Source organism: Triticum aestivum, chromosome 5B (genome assembly GCF_018294505.1).
Source record: "Triticum aestivum cultivar Chinese Spring chromosome 5B, IWGSC CS RefSeq v2.1, whole genome shotgun sequence".
NCBI classification, from domain to species: Eukaryota; Viridiplantae; Streptophyta; class Magnoliopsida; order Poales; family Poaceae; genus Triticum; species Triticum aestivum.
In genome coordinates this window covers 45,742,005-45,753,939 of record NC_057807.1, presented here as the reverse complement: position 1 = coordinate 45,753,939, position 11,935 = coordinate 45,742,005, and positions in this window count along the sequence as shown.

Genomic DNA, 11,935 nt, shown 5'->3' with positions numbered 1-11,935 from the left:
GATTAGTATTTAATATAGTAAATTATTGAATACCAAAATGATACCGTTGGTTAATTTGGAGATACGCGTCTGTGATACATGTGGGTTGAGCTAGGCATCTTAAATGCGTTTTTAATGGTGGTGTCTTTTATTGCTACTCTGCCAATTCGAGTGAATGTGCAGATCCTCATAACGTGGTGTTGTACTGAACTGTAAATACAAGTGATGTGGTGCAGTGTTTTGGGCTCAATTGTTTTTACTTGAATTGTTGTTTCTACGTATGAGGCTTGCAATATATTTTTTCCGTTGATGGATATGTTGTTCGATGTGTTTATACATCTGCCGAGTTAAATGTATTACATATTACATCTAGTACATATACCACATCAATGGAGACTTCATGTTTTATCCTGTCATCTACCACTCCAGGCTTGAATGTGTTCTAACATGGTTTTTTCATGCTTTGCTCTACCATGTTAATCCTTTTCATAAATGAACCTGGGACATGAGCATAAAGTATTGTTGTTGGACGAGCCGGTGAAGTACTCTTAGGCATTGAGTGACACATCTGTACAACTACAATTCTACATCTTTATTTTTTTCTTCCAAAAGAGCTCCATATCTCTATGGATGAGTTCTAGGCTCTAGAATGCAAGAACTAGAGAAGCAGGATGAATGAGAAAGGAGCTGTGGGTTGGACCAGGGATGGCCTGCATGTTATGGCCCGCGTGTTGCATTTAAAAGATGTTGGGTGCCTTGATGTCCTGCCATCCGTTTACAACAGAATTAATTTGTGGCTCATTAAACAAATGGGTTAAGCCGAAGGTGTTTTTGGTGGTTGGCTTGTACGCAGGGCATTCTCCTGTCATGAGTTTGCATGGATGGATAAAAGCTATTCAATGTTGTTTCAATGCATGAGGCTGACTTGTGGGCCATCTCCTGGCAAGGTCAGAGGTAATGAGCGAGCTATACCATTTGTATACCGTGGATGAAATTTAATATACGCACTTGATGTATTAAAGTTGCACGAATCACATGGGAATGGACAGTTTTGATTTCGACCTCGCGTGGCTGCATGTCCACTCGTGATTTATCGCTTGAAATAGCCCTAAACCGAAATAGAAACCCTTCAATAATTAATGCTAGCAGTGGTAGTATAATGACAGCTGCAAGAGACAATAAATCGATCTTTTCTTAGTACTACTAACTTGAAATAACCCAAAACATCCATAATAACTCAAATTGGACACATCTTTTGTTCTACTCTAGGTAATAAACACTTGAATTAACTCCATACCCCAAAGAAAACCACAGGAAAGAGTAAACTCTCACCGTCTCTCCAAGAAACCGCCAGCTCAGCACCAAAATTCTTTTGATTCCATCAAAGAAATTCTAGAAAGAGGTTCTAGTGATTGCTAGATTTCCTATAGAAAGTAGTACAAAGATAGGACATTTTTCTATAGGATCCAATCCTATAAAACCTGTATGCAATTCCTTTGAATCAAAGGAGCCCTTCAATTGGTCTATTTGTATGCTGGCATCGCTATTTATAATGTGTTTGTGCCGATTCTCTTTCGAGGATGTTGAAGTTTTTGCCAGCTAATTGTGGATTGTTTCAGAGTAGGAGGACAACCTCAAACGAGCGTTATATTTCTCCACAGTGCCATCCTCCGCAACCCATATCTGGCTCTTCTGCTCATCTTCACAAACTCGAGATATCAACTTGAACACTAGTGACTAACCAAAGACCACACCACCAGTAAATTCATCCAAAGCATCAACCAACTGCCATAGACCATAGGTGTCCTATGTGCAAGTTGGTAGATGCAACTATATACTACCACCTCCGAGGCTCTGGATTTGTACTTATCCTTGTAAATTTTCATTGCATCTTATTCACCAATGCCAAACTAAAAAAATGTACCGGAACAGCATTGCACCATCTATGATCTATGATACTCCACCCGTTCCTAAATATAAGTCTTTGTAGAGATTCCACTACGAACTACATACGAAGCAAAATGAGTGAATCTACACTCTAAAATGCATCTATATACATCCGTATGTGATCCATAGTGGAACCTCTACGAAGACTTATATTTAGGAACGGAGGGAGTAACTATTACTCCCTCCGTCCCGAAATAAGTGTCTGAGACACTTATTTTGGGACGGAGGTGTAAGGGCATACTTATCCCCAAGATGTTTTGGTGATTGATGACAATGCTTTTGCGGACTAATCATGTGCGTTGAGTTCTTTTAGAGATTCATCCTTTGGCACGAGACGATTACCTCCCCTCGGTGTTTTATTCAAGACGGTGTAGCTCCTTCGTTTCTCTGCTGGTGGTCTAGTTTCGTAGGAGTCACCGTACTATCAAGAGGGGATCCGCTTTGGTAATGCTAGGGTGGAATCAACACGTACACATCCTTATCACAACGGATGCTTCTTTCTGCTTCATTGGAGCTATCTTTCCTATCTATGCCTGCCTGTCCTGTCCCAGCGGTAGTACTGCGGTCCTCAGCGGTAGTACCGCCGAAGCACGTCAAGCGGTAGTACCGCTCCCCGAGCGGTAGTACCGCTTGCGGTCTTCGGCCGTAGTACCGCAGTGGTTCCGGGCTACTACCGCCTCGACTCTCAACCATTGTTTTTCGTGTCGGGTTTTACGGTACTAGTAGCGGTAGTAGTGGCGGTAGTACCGCTCCAAGCGGTAGTACCGCCAATACTTCCGCGGTAGTACCGCTCTGGGGCCAGGACCCTGCATCCCTCGTCAGCGCGGCAGTACCGCTGGGAGGGAGCGGTAGTACCGCTTATCAGCGGTAGTACCGTCCTGCCCAAGCGGTAGTACCGCTCTGTGCGTGGCTCTTTGGGGGGGGGGGGTAACGGTTGGATTGTTTCCCCCACTATATAAAGGTGTCTTCTTCCCCAAAGTTGACTTACCTCTTCCCCCAAAAGCTCCATTGTTGCTCCAAGCTCCATTTTTGTCCGATCTCTCTCCCTAGCCAATCAAACTTGTTGATTTGCTCGGGATTGGTTAAGAAGGCCCCGATCTACACTTCCACCAAGAGAAATTTGATTTCCCCCACTAATCCCTAGCAGATCTTGTTACTCTTGGGTGTTTGAGCACCCTAGACGGTTGAGGTCACCTCGAAGCCATACTCCATTGTGGTGAAGCTTCGTGGTGTTGTTGGGAGCCTCCAAGTGTTGTGGAGATAGCCCCAACCTTGTTTGTAAAGGCTCGGTCGCCGCCTTCAAGGGCACTAATAGTGGAATCACGACATCTCGCATTGTGTGAGGGCGTGAGGAGATTATGGTGGCCCTAGTGGCTTCTTGGGGAGCATTGTGCCTCCACACCGCTCTAACGAAGACATACTTCCCCTTAAAAGGAAGGAACTTCGGTAACACATCCTCGTCTCCACTGGCTCCACTCTTGGTTATTTCGTGCCTTTACTTTTGCAAGCTTACTTGTGTTGCATCTATTGCTTGCTTGTGTGCTAGTTGTCTTTGCATCATATAGGTTGTCCACATAGTTGCATATCTAGACAACCTATTTTGTTGCAAGGTTTAAATTGTTAAAGAAAAGCTTAAAAATTGTTAGTTGCCTATTCACCCCCCCTCTAGTCAACCATATCGATCCTTTCAATTGGTATCAGAGCCTCGTCTCTTTATTAAGGACTTTGCCGTCCGAAGAGTATGGTTGACACCAACAACGGTGCGGAGGAGCGCTCCGGTGTGAATCCTATCTCGTCTACGGCCGATGGGGGAACCTCTGTCTCCCGTGAGGAGTTCAATGTGGCTTTAGACACATTGAAAACCTCCATGACGACCGAGGTTGAAAGCATGTTTACTAAATTCCTAGAAGGACTTAAACTATCCACCTCGCCGATGAAAGTGGGTGATCCCACTAACAAGGTGACGGATGCTAATTCCGACAAGGGGGAAGCTAATAGTGAGAAGGGTCCTTCTACTAGTGGTAGAAATGGCACCGGCATCTATGCCCATGTGGAACCTCCTACTTATGGTGGACCGATTCCCTCTACTCATTTAAATCATGCCGGTCCTCCTCCTAAGATTGTGAAAAATGAGGATTTTGATGCTTGGGTTTATCGTTTCAAGCGTCATTTAAAACATGTGAATACTAATCTTTGGAGAATCATAGAAGAAGGTTTCTATCCACATGACCCAAGCAACTTCACCCATCGAGAAGCCGTGGATAATCAATTCAATGAGAGTGCTCTCTTCATCATCCAAGATGCAATCCTTCCCGAAGATCTCCCTCATCTCCGACCTCATGCCATGGCTAAAGACGCATGGCAATGTGTTGTGTCTCTCTATCGAGGAAGTGCTATCATTCAACGCTCCAACTATGAAGTGGTGCAAGATGAAGCCGATGAGTTTGCAATGAAAGAAGATGAAGAACCTCGTGAGCTCTTTCGAAGAGTGACCAAACTCGCGGTCACACTCCGAGATCATGGGAGCAAGGACACGGATGACAATTTGATCAAGCGCAAGTTCCTCAAGGCCATGATGCCCTACAACAAGGCCATGTCCTCCGTCATTCGTCAAAGACCGGACTTCCACTCCATGACCTCAAGTGAAGTGTTGGATGAGTTCGTTGCAATGAGCATCTTGGACAAGACCGCCGATAATGCGGTGCTCCGTTCTCAAAGGGCAAAGAAGCCCAACCTTGCCTTGAAGGCCAAGGTTAGTGTGGAAGAAGAGGAAGAAGAGGAAGATGAGGAGAGCAACCTCGAAGACACGAAATATGATTATCATGAGCACATGGCTCTTGCCTCAAGACAATTTTGGAGCAAGAAGAATACAAGACCCAACTTCAACAAGAACAACTCAAGTGGACTCAAGGGCAAGCAACGAGTTAGAACTTGTTTCAACTGTGGCAATGTGAGCCATTTCGTTGCGGATTGTCCTTACGAGAAGCGGGAAGACAATGGTGGAAAGTTCATCCAAAAGGACAAAGCCAAGTCCTTCCCCAACAAGAACAACTTCACCAAGAAGACTCCTACTCGCGGGTTGGTGGTTCAAGAAGAATACCATGAGGATGACGATGATGATGAAGATAGTGAAGCAATGGCTATGGCATCCGTTGCCATTGCCACAACTCCCCGGGTGTCTCTCTTCGACTCACCCAACGAGAACATCACCGCCAAGTGCCTCATGGCCAAAGCCACCAACAAGGTAACCCCCAACATCAAAACCACCACTATTCCTAATCCTTCTTTGACCATTGGCTTTGATGATGGTAAGGGGTCTAATGAGGAGGTAAATGAATTTGAGTCCTTCATGAGTAAGCTCAAGGGCAAATCCAAGAAGCACTTCGTTGCTCTCTTGGAACAACTTGGTGAAGCCAATGACATGATCGAGGCTCACGAAGAAACCATCTCTAAGATGGAAGGTCATAGTCGTGACTATGCCGATGAGATATCGGATCTCTCTAATGCTCTTGAGGAAGAGCGTGGGCATCATTTGGCTCTTGAGGAGTCACACAACGATGACCATGCCAAATTAAAGAAAGATATTGATCATGCTCTTGTTGTGTCTCGTGTGCTAACTTCCGAGAAGGCTAAACTTGGGGTTGATCATGCTAGACTCAAGGAGGAGTTTGATGTACGTGACAAGGCCCATAAGGTCTTGAAAGGTGCTCATGCAAACCTCAAGGAGTCTCATGCTCAACTCCAAGTTAAGCTAACCAAGGAAAAGGCCACATTTCCTCACATGGTCTTAATTGATAATGCAAATGCTACTAACCCGTGTTGTGAGCATGTGCATCTTGTGGAGGAGAATGCCAAGTTGAAGGAACAACTTGAGAAAGGTCTTGTGTCATGCATACAAGGTGAGAAGAACCTAAATGACTTTTTGAGCAATCAAAAGGAAGTTGTGGGCAAGGAGGGAGTTGGGTTCTCACCCAAGTCCAAGAATAAGAAGAAGAACGAGAAGAAGAATAACAAGACCAAACGACCTCCCCCGCTTAAGCAAACTTTTGTGAAGGAGGGAGAGGGTGCTCCTAAGGAGAAGAATAACAATGCGAAGAGTGGTGATGCCAAAAAGGGCAAAGCCATCTCTCCCAACAAAGCCGACGACTTTAACCCCTCTTATGTGTTGTGCCGTGCTAGTGATGGGCATGTTTATGCTAAATTTGTTGGTTCTGCTTATGGGTACATTGAATGGTCTATTTGGGTGCCTAAGACCCTTGTTACTAACATCAAAGGACCCATTACTAAATGGGTACCTAAAACCAAGCATTGATCTCTTGTAGGTGTTTGCTTCCGGTGGGGGGTCATGGTTGCTCGATAGTGGAGCAACAAATCATATGACCGGGAGCAAGGACTTGGTGGTGGACGTGCAAAAGATCCCATCTATGCCCACCAATGTCGAGTGGGGTGATGCCTCACATTCTAAGGTATTGGGTCTTGGCAAGGTTGTCATTTCTCATGATCTAACGATCGAGAAAGTCATGCTTGTTGAGTCCCTTGCATTCAATTTACTTTCCGTTCATCAACTTGCACTCATGGGCTTTGCCACCTTCTTTGATATTGATACCGTGGCCCTCTTATGGAGCAAGACTCTTAAAGTGGCCTTTCTTGGGCATGTCGAGAATGGTCTCTATGTGATTAACTTTTCGGAGCAACCCACTAAGACCGCGACATGCCTAATGGCTAAAGTTGATGTGGGATGGCTTTGGCATCGCCGTTTAGCCCACGTCAATATGAGATCTTTGCAAAGTCTTCTCAAGGGGGACCATGTCCGTGGACTAACAAATGTTAGTTTTGCCAAAGATCATGCTTGCAGTGCTTGTATCAAAGGAAAGCTACATGAGACGGCTCACCCTCCCACGACTATCATCTACTCGAAGAGACCCTTGGAGCTCCTTCACATGGACCTCTTTGGACCTCCATCCTTTGATAGTCTTGGGGGTAGAAAGTATTGCTTGGTGATTGTGGATGATTATTCAAGATACACTTGGGTATACTTCTTCAAGAGGAAGAGTGAGACTCAACAAACCGTCATCGACTTTGCAAATGAAGCTCAACATCAACATAATGCAAAGATCTTGACAATAAGAAGTGACAACGGCACCGAGTTCAAGAACTACACCTTGGGTGAGTTTCTTAGTGATGAGGGGATCAAGCATCAACATTCTGCACCATATACCCCTCAACAAAATGGTGTTGCGAAGAGGAAGAACCGGACATTGATGGATGCGGCAAGGACCATGATGGCGGAGTTCAAGTCTCCATACAACTTTTGGGCCGAAGCCATCAACACCGCATGTCATGCATCCAATCGACTCTATCTCCACAAAGGCTTGAACAAGACTCCTTATGAGATACTCACCGGAAACAAGCCCAATCTCAAGTACTTCCGGGTGTTCGGGTGTAAGTATTTCATTCTCAAGAAAGGTGTTCGGTTGTCTAAATTTGAGGCTAGAGCTTATGAGGGCATATTTGTTGGTTATGCTACAAACTCTCATGCTTACCGTGTTCTCAACAAGTCCACCGGACTCATTGAGGAGACATGTAACGTGGAGTTTGACGAAAATAACGGCTCCCAAGTGGAGCAAAGTGGTACTTGTGATGTAGGTGATGAAATTCCTCCCCAAGCCATAAGAAGAATGGGTATTGGTAATATTCTACCCATTGAGGAACCCCTTGTGGCCGAAGGAGAAGGACAATGATCCACTCAAGTGGAGCCTTGACCTACTCAAGACCCACACGCTTCCGAAGAACAAAGTGTAGGCCCTCAACCTCGTGAACAAGACCAAGGGCAAGATCAATCTCAAGATGGTGGTGAACCTCCAAATGATGCCCAAGGTCAAGTTCTCCCCCTCGAGCAAGTTCAAGATCATGAGCAAGCTCAAGATCAAGAACAAGCTCAAGACGACGCTCAAGATAATCAAGTTAACCCTCCTCCTTCCACATCCGAGGAGGAATTAGAGCGTTGTGCCGCGAAGATTGCTTCCAAGCTCACCACCAAAGGCCACCTCATGGAAAATGTGGTTGGAAGCCTAAGAAAGGGGGTAAGCACTCATAGACAATTAGCAAACTATTGTGAACATCACACGTTTGTCTCTTGTGTTGAACCCCAAAAGGTCCATGAGGCGCTCGAAGACTCGGATTGGCTCAATGCCATGCACGAAGAACTCAACAACTTCGAGTACAACAAGGTTTGGAGATTGGTGCCAAGGCCATCGGGGAACCACAACGTCATTGGAACCAAGTGGATTTTCAAGAACAAGCAAGATGCTCATGGGAACATCATTCGCAACAAGGCAAGATTGGTAGCACAAGGCTACTCCCAAGTCGAGGGTATCGACTACGGTGAAACCTTTGTTCCCGTTGCTCGCCTTGAATCCATTCGTTTGTTGATTGCTTATGCTTCCCATCATAACTTTAAGTTACAACAAATGGATGTGAAAAGTGCTTTTCTTAATGGTCCTATTAATGAGTTGGTTTATGTCAAGCAACCCCCCGGGTTCGAGGATCCTTACTTCCCAGATCATGTGTATCAACTCGATAAGGCACTCTATGGCCTTAAACAAGCCCCACGTGCGTGGTATGACCACCTTATCGAGTTGTTACAAGATCGTGGATTTGAAGTTGGGAAAATCGATCCCACTTTTTTTTTACTAAGAAGGTCAAAGGGGAGTTGTTTGTGTGCCAACTATATGTTGATGACATTATCTTTGGTTCCCCTAACAAAGCTTTCAATGAAGAATTTTCCGCTCTCATGACCTCTAAGTTCAAGATGTCTTCAATGGGAGAGTTGAAGTTCTTCCTTGGTTTTGATATCAAACAAGAAGAGAAGGTACCTTCATCAACCAAGCCAAATACACTCAAGACATGCTTAAGAGATTCAAGCTAAGTGATGTCCAGCCGGCTTCTACTCCAATGCCAACTTGACATTGATCCCAATGGTAAAGCGGTGGATCAAAAGGTATATCGCTCTATGATTGGATCCTTGCTTTACCTTTGTGCATCTAGACCGGATATCATGTTGAGTGTGGGTATGTGTGCACGGTTTCAAGCCGCACCAAAGGAAAGCCATTTTGTGGCGGTCAAGCGAATCTTTCGATATTTGGCTCATACCCCAAACTTTGGCCTTTGGTACCCAAGAGGAGAAAACTTCGAGCTTGAAGGATTTACGGATTCCGATTGGGCGGGAGACAAGGTGGATAGGAAGTCCACTTCCGGAGGGTGCCAATTTCTTCGTTGCTCTTTGGTGAGTTGTGAAGGAAATATGCCCTAGAGGCAATAATAAAGTTATTATTTATTTCCTTATATCATGATAAATGTTTATTATTCATGCTAGAATTGTATTAACCGGAAACATAATACATGTGTGAATACATAGACAAACATAGTGTCACTACTATGCCTCTACTTGACTAGCTCGTGAATCAAAGATGGTTAAGTTTCCTAGCCATAGACATGAGTTCTCATTTGATTAACGGTATCACATCATTAGGAGAATGATGTGATTGACATGACCCATTCCGTTAGCCTAGCACTTGATCGTTTAGTATGTTGCTATTGCTTTCTTCATGACTTATACATGTTCCTGTAACTATGAGATTATGCAACTCCCGTTTACCGGAGGAACACTTTGGGTGCTACCAAACGTCACAACATAACTGGGTGATTATAAAGGAGTACTATAGGTGCCTCCAAAGGTACATGTTGGGTTGGCGTATTTCGAGATTAGGTTTTGTCACTCCGATTGTCGGAGAGGTATCTCTGGGCCCTCTCGGTAATGCACATCACTATAAGCCTTGCAAGCAATGTAGCTAATGAGTTAGTTACGGAATGATGCATTACGTAACGAGTAAAGAGACTTGCCGGTAACGAGATTGAACTAGGTATTGGATACCGACGATCGAATCTCGGGCAAGTAACATACCGATGACAAAGGGAACAGCGTATGTTGTTATGCGGTTTGACCGATAAAGATCTTCATAGAATATGTAGGAGCCAATATGAGCATCCAGGTTCCGCTATTGGTTATTGACCGAGAATAGTTCTAGGTCATGTCTACATTGTTCTCAAACCCGTAGGGTCCGCACGCTTAAGGTTTTGATGACAGTTATATTATGAGTTTACATGTTTTGATGTACCGAAGGAGTTCGGAGTCCCGGATGAGATCGGGGACATGACGAGGAGTCTCGAAATGGTCGAGACGTAAAGATTCATATATTGGATGATATGGTTAGGCCAAGGGGTCAAGCCCATGAGGCTTTAGGTCGGTGCAAAAGGAGTTTTGCGGAGGCCAGGGGGCCAAACGCCGGAGACCCTGGCGTCTGGTCCTGGGCCAGACGCCGAGGCCCATGGCGTCTGGGCCAGACGCCAAGGATTGTGGCATTTGGTCCTGGAGTCCGAGTGGGACTCTTGCCTTTCGGGCAAAACCGACTTTGAGGAGGCTTTTGCTCCAAGTTTCGACCCCGGGGCTCAACATATAAATAGAGGGGCAGGGCTAGCACCAAAGACACAACAATTGATCCCTTGGATCTATTAGCCGTGTGCGGTGCCCCCCTCCACCATAGTCCACCTCGATAATATCGTAGCGGTGCTTAGGCGAAGCCCTGCGACGGTAGAACATCAAGATCGTCACCACGCCGTCGTGCTGACGGAATTCTCCCTCGACACTCGGCTGGATCGGAGTTCGAGGGACGTCATCGAGCTGAACGTGTGATAGAACTCGGAGGTGCCGTAGTTTCGGTGCTTGATCGGTCGGGCCGTGAAGACGTACGACTACATCAACCGCGTTGTGCTAACGCTTCCGCTTACGTCTACAAGGGTATGTAGACAACACTCTCCCCTCTCGTTGCTATGCCATCACCATGATCTTGCGTGTGCGTAGGAAATTTTTGAAATTACTATGTTCCCCAATAGTGGCATCCGAGCCTAGGTTTTATGCGTTGATGTTATATGCACGAGTAGAACACAAGTGAGTTGTGGGCGATACAAGTCATACTGCTTACCAGCATGTCATACTTTGGTTCGGCGGTATTGTGAGATGAAGCGGCCCGGACCGACATTACGCGTATGCTTACGCGAGACTGGTTTCTCCGTTACGAGCACTCGTGCTTAAAGGTGGCTGGCGGGTGTCTGTCTCTCTCACTTTAGCTGAATCGAGTGTGGCTACGCCCGGTCCTTGCGAAGGTTAAAACAGTACCAACTTGACGAACTATCGTTGTGGTTTTTATGCGTAGGTAAGAACGGTTCTTGCTAAAGCCCATAGCAGCCACGTAAAATTTGCAACAACAAAGTAGAGGACGTCTAACTTGTTTTTGTAGGGCATGTTGTGATGTGATATGGTCAAGACGTGATGCTATATTTTATTGTATGAGATGATCATGTTTTGTAACCGAAGTTATCGGCAACTGGCAGGAGCCATATGGTTGTCGCTTTATTGTATGAAATGCAAACGCCCTGTAATTGCTTTACTTTATCTCTAAGCGGTAGCGATAGTCGTAGAAGCAATAGATGGCATAACGACAACGATGCTACGATGGAGATCAAGGTGTCGCGCCGGTGACGATGGTGATCACGACGGTGCTTCGAAGATGGAGATCACAAGCACAAGATGATGATGGCCATATCATATCACTTATATTGATTGCATGTGATGTTTATCCTTTATGCATCTTATCTTGCTTTGATTGACGGTAGCATTTTAAGATGATCTCTCACTAATTATCAAGAAGTGTTCTCCCTGAGTATGCACCGTTGCGAAAGTTCTTCGTGCTGAGACACCACGTGATGATCGGGTGTGATAGGCTCTACGTTCAAATACAACGGGTGCAAAACAGTTGCACACGCGGAATACTCAGGTTAAACTTGACGAGCCTAGCATATACAGATATGGCCTCGGAACACGGAGACCGAAAGGTCGAGCGTGAATCATATAGTAGATATGATCAACATATTGATGTTCGCCGTTGAAACT